General features: G+C 40.8%; 1 pseudogene; it reads left to right on the top strand.

Annotated features, from left to right (window-relative positions):
- Positions 1-510: 510 nt before the first annotated feature.
- Positions 511-5,575, top strand: part of LOC116467983 (cytochrome c oxidase subunit 6A1, mitochondrial-like) — a 13,575-nt pseudogene continuing 8,510 nt past the window's right edge.

The following is a 5,575-nucleotide window of genomic DNA, read 5'->3' as shown; positions in this document are numbered from 1 at the left end:
TTTTCACAGAACATCATGAATGTAACTTTACTAGAATCAAAGTGGTTAAAAATTCTGATTTTAATATTTATCATTTACTAGTTTCTGGGGCATTAAATTCTTCCAGAAAAAAAAAAGTAATCACATATGATTTGAAATTAAATGCTCACTAAAATAATAAAACATTTTTTTCTTTTTCCTTTTCTGAAGAAATCCAGGGCCAGGTGCAGTGGCTCAGTATCCCTTGAGGCCAGGAGTTTGAGAACATCCCGAGCAACACAGGGAGATCTCTCCTCTACAAAAAATACAAAAATTCGCCAGGCATGATGGTGTATGCCTGTAGCCCCAGTTACTCAGGAGGCTGAGGTAGGAGGATTGCAGGAACCCAGGGAGGTCAAGGTGACAGTGAGCCCTGATTGCACCACTGCACTCTAGCCTGCCTGACAGAATGAAATCCTGTCTCCAAAAAAAACCCACCACCAACAGCAACAACAAGAAAGAAATCCAGGTTATAAAGACAAATGTCTAGTTATGGAGAAGTACAATTTTGTTGATGTTACTTCAAATAATGTTATAGAAGATTTAAGTAAGTCAGGAGGATAATTAGCTAAATAGAAATACTTGAATAATTTTTCCACTTCAATCACTGTGTTAATTTTGGCAGGAATGGGTTTGGTTTAGAAATATTGAGTGTTCATGGGAAAATATCAAGCAGATTTTGCTAAATATTGAATACAAATAATTCACTTTGAGAGACCAGGTGGGTCATCAGATTACAATTATTTTCCCCATAGCCATGTGGCTTACTTATTTTAGTTTGCAACCATCCATATTTTTACATGCCTCGGGCAAAGCTTTATTGAATTGACTAGAAGAACTTCAGGATTTTTCATTTGGTTTGCTGCATTGTTAATATTAGCTTGTCAATGACTTGAGATTACCTTTTTTTTCTCTTTAAAAATGCTTAGCAGGAAAATAAAATGAATGGTTGTTTTATTTAGGAATATCTCATGCTTTTTTAGCAGTTTTATTTTTCAAAATAGGTACTATGTTGCCAAGCTACAGCTCTAGACAAATGAGAAAATGATTTTCCTGACTTTTGTTCATTTAAATACTCAATCATGACATTGTGTTAATGTTATTTTCAAATAGACTGTCCTTGCTTTTCACATGAAAAATGAAGGGAAGGGAATGATGTGATTGTTCAAAACTTTGAATCGATGCATATTCATTAGAATGGATGATATGGAACTCAAATGCGCTGACTGCATTTATTTAAATATTCTCATATGATTTCCATGAGTTATTAAAGTAAATGCAGAAATATGCCATTATGCCAGGACTGCTTTTGCATATATACCCATCTCAGAGTCTTATGTTACTTGTAACCTGTAGCAATTGTTAAGTCAGAATTTAAGTCAAAGCTTTGAAAAATGCAAGATATTGTGACATGGAAATTTTAAACATGTCTATGAGCGTGAGTTTCCTTGATATATATGTACAACACATTTTCCAAAAAGTAATTCATTGATGCATAATTGCTTTCAGAATAGTTCATCATATACTAATATTGACATGGAAAAAATTGATTATAAATTGCAGAGACAGCAAAGTATAGACTTTAAATCAAGAACAAAAAAATCTTAAATTCTATTTTTTAACAACAATACCAATTCACAATTAATGGGGAGAAATTCAGTCTCATTTGATCTAGACTATTTATATTTGAGCAGCTTAAAATCTACCTACTAGCAGGGACTACTCAGTACAAGTTATTCTACTAACAGGCAGAAGCTACACGGAAAATACCTGAATTGCCAAAAGTAAACTGAATTGGTAGCACAATATATTTTTGTTTCAAGTATCTTAGTAGACTTATATATGTATTCCGCATCTTGAAGCTACAATCACGCACTGGACATAGAAGGAAACTGGTTATACTTAACTGGCTCTTCTGTTCTTAGAAACGTTCACTGATTATAACGAATGCTCATTCTTTTAAAAAGAAAAGGGAAAAGTATTGATAACATAATATTCTAATGTTGTGCATAAATGTGTTCTAGACACTATAAATATATCATGTATTCAGAAATTTGTAACTTTGAACATCTACGCATTAAACTATCATATTTATGAATCAAGTTCTTAAGGCTCATTGATTCATCCTTGGCTAACCTAAAATAACAAAAATGAGAAAACCCAAAGCCTTATTCAGAGGTAAATGGGAAGTATTACAGATGCAATGAAAACAAAGAGAATGTTTTTGTTGGGGAGGGAGCCAAGATGGCCGAATAGGAACAGCTGGGGTCTACAGCTCCCAGCATGAGCAATGCAGAAGACAGGTGATTTCTGCATTTCCATCTGAAGTACCGGGTTCATCTCACTAGGGAGTGCCAGAGAGTGGGCGAAGGACAGTGGATGCAGCGCACCGTGCACGAGCCGAAGCAGGGTGAGGCATTGCCTCACTCGGGAAGTGCAAGGGGTCAGGGAGTTCCCTTTCCTAGTCAAGGAAAGGGGTGACAGACAACACCTGGAAAATCAGGTCACTCCCACCCTAATACTGTGCTTTTCCGACGGGCTTAAAAAATGTCACACCAGGAGATTATATCCCGCACCTGGCTCAGAGGCTCCTACGCCCATGGAGTCTCGCTGATTGCTAGCACAGCAGTCTGAGATCAAACTGCAAGGCGGCAGCGAGGCTGGGGGAGGGGTGCCCGCCATTGCCCAGGCTTGCTTAGGTAAACAAAGCAGCAAGGAAGCTCGAACTGGGTGGAGCCCACCACAGCTCAAGGAGGCCTGCCTGCCTCTGTAGGCTCCACCTCTGGGGGCAGGGCACAGACAAACAAAAAGACAGCAGTAACCTCTGCAGACTTAAATGTCCCTGTCTGACAGTTTTGAAGAGAGTAGTGGTTCTCCCAGCATGCAGCTGGAGATCTGAGAACAGGCAGACTGCCTCCTCAAGTGGGTCCCTGACCCCTGACGACTGAGCAGCCTAACTGGGAGGCACCCTCAAGTAGGGGCAGACTGACACCTCCCACGGCCGGGTACTCCTCTGAGACAAAATTTCCAGAGGAACGATCAGGCAGCAGCATTCACGGTTCATGAAAATCCGCTGTTCTGCAGTCTCCGCTGCTGATACCCAGGCAAACAGGGTCTGGAGTGGACCTCTAGCAAACTCCAACAGACATGCAGCTGAGGGTCCTGTCTGTTAGAAGGAAAACTAACAAACAGAAACGACATCCACACCAAAAACCCATCTGTACATCACCATCCTCAAAGACCAAAAGTAGATAAAACCACAAAGATGGGGAAAAAACAGAGCAGAAAAACTGGAAATTCTAAAAAGCAGAGCGCCTCTCCTCCTCCAAAGGAACACAGTTCCTCACCAGCAACGGAACAAAGCTGGACGGAGAATGACTTTGATGAGTTGAGAGAAGGAGGCTTCAGACGATCAAACTACTCCGAGCTAAAGGAGGAAATTCAAACCAATGGCAAAGAAGTTAAAAAGTTTGAAAAAAATTTAGACAAATGTATAACTAGAATAACCAATACAGAGAAGTGCTTAAAGGAGCTGATGGAGCTGAAAGCCAAGGCTCAAGAACTATGTGAAGAATGCAGAAGCCTCAGAAGCCAATGCGATCAACTGGAAGAAAGGGTATCAGTGATGGAAGATGAAATGAATGAAATGAAGCGAGAAGGGAAGTTTAAAGAAAAAAGAATAAAAAGAAACGAACAAAGCCTCCAAGAAATATGGGACTATGTGAAAAGACCAAATCTACGTCTGATTGGTGTACCTGAAAGTGACGGGGAGAATGGAACCAAGTTGGAAGACACTCTGCAGGATATTACGCAGGAGAACTTCCCCAATCTAGCAAGGCAGGCCAACATTCAGATTCAGGAAATACAGAGAACGCCACAAAGATAATCCATGAGAATAGCAACACCAAGACACATAATTGTCAGATTCACCAAAGTTGAAATGAAGGAAAAAATGTTAAGGGCAGCCAGAGAGAAAGGTCGGGTTGCCCACAAAGGGAAGCCCATCAGACTAACAGCTGATCTCTCGGCAGAAACTCTACAAGCCAGAAGAGAGTGGGGGCCCATATTCAACATTCTTAAAGAAAAGAATTTTCAACCAAGAATTTAATATCCACCCAAACTAAGCTTCATAAGTGAAGGAGAAATAAAATACTTTACAGACAAGCAAATGCTGAGAGATTTTGTCACCACCAGGCCTGCCCTAAAAGAGCTCCTAAAGGAAGCACCAAACATGGAAAGGAACGAACGGTACCAGCCACTGCAAAATCATGCCAAATTGTAAAGACCATCGAGGCTAGGAAGAAACTGCATCAAGTAACGAGCAAAATAACCACCTAACATCATAATGACAGGATTAAATTCACACATAACAATATTAACTTTAAATGTAAATGGACTAAATGCTCCAACTAAAAGACACAGACTGGCAAGTTGGATAAAGAGTCAAGACCTGGCCGGGCGCGGTGGCTCATGCTTATAATCCCAGCACTTTGGGAGGCCGAGGCGGGCGGATCACGAGGTCAGGAGATCGAGACCACGGTGAAACCCCGTCTCTACTAAAAATACAAAAAATTAGCCGGGCGTGGTGGCGGGCGCCTGTAGTCCCAGCTACTCGGAGAGGCTGAGGCAGGAGAATGGCGTGAACCCGGGAGGCGGAGCTTGCAGTGAGCCGAGATCGGGCCACCGCACTCCAGCCTGGGTGACAGAGCAAGACTCCTTCTCAAAAAAAAAAAAAAAGAGTCAAGACCTATCAGTGTGCTGTATTCAGGAAACCCATCTCACGTGCAGAGACACACATAGACTCAAAATAAAAGGATGGAGGAAGATCTACCCAGCAAATGGAAAACAAAAAAAGGCAGAGGTTGCAATCCTAGTCTCTGATAAAACACACTTTAAACTAACAACAATCAAAAGAGACAAAGAAGGCCATTACATAATGGTACAGGGATCAATTCAGCAAGAAGAGCTAACTATCCTAAATATATATGCACCCAACACAGGAGCACCCAGATTCATAAAGCAAGTCCTGAGTGACCTACAAAGAGACATACACTCCCACACAATAATAGTGGGAGACTTTAACACCCCACTGTCAACATTAGACAGATCAACGAGACAGAAAGTTAATAAGGATACTCAGGAATTGAACTCAGCTCTGCACCAAGCAGACTTAATAGATATCTACAGAACTCTCCACCCCAAATCAACAGAATATACATTTTTTTCAGCACCACACCACACCTATTCCAAAATTGACCACATAATTGAAAGTAAAGCTCTCCTCAGCAAATGTAAAAGAACAGAAATTATAACAAATTTGTCTCTCAGACCACAGTGCAATCAAACTAGAACTCAGGATTAAGAAACTCACTCAAAACCGCTCAACTACATGGAAACTGAACAACCTGCTCCTGAATGACTACTGGGTACATAACGAAATGAAGGCAGAAATAAAGATGTTCTTTGAAACCAACGAGAACAAAGACACAACATACCAGAATCTCTGGGACACATTCAAAGCAGTGTGTAGAGGGAAATTTATAGCACTAAATGCCCA

The sequence above is a fragment of the Hylobates moloch genome, unplaced genomic scaffold, assembly GCF_009828535.3.
Source record: "Hylobates moloch isolate HMO894 unplaced genomic scaffold, HMol_V3 SCAFFOLD_5, whole genome shotgun sequence".
Classification (NCBI taxonomy): Eukaryota; Metazoa; Chordata; class Mammalia; order Primates; family Hylobatidae; genus Hylobates; species Hylobates moloch.
This window is presented reverse-complemented; position numbering and strand designations above follow the sequence as displayed.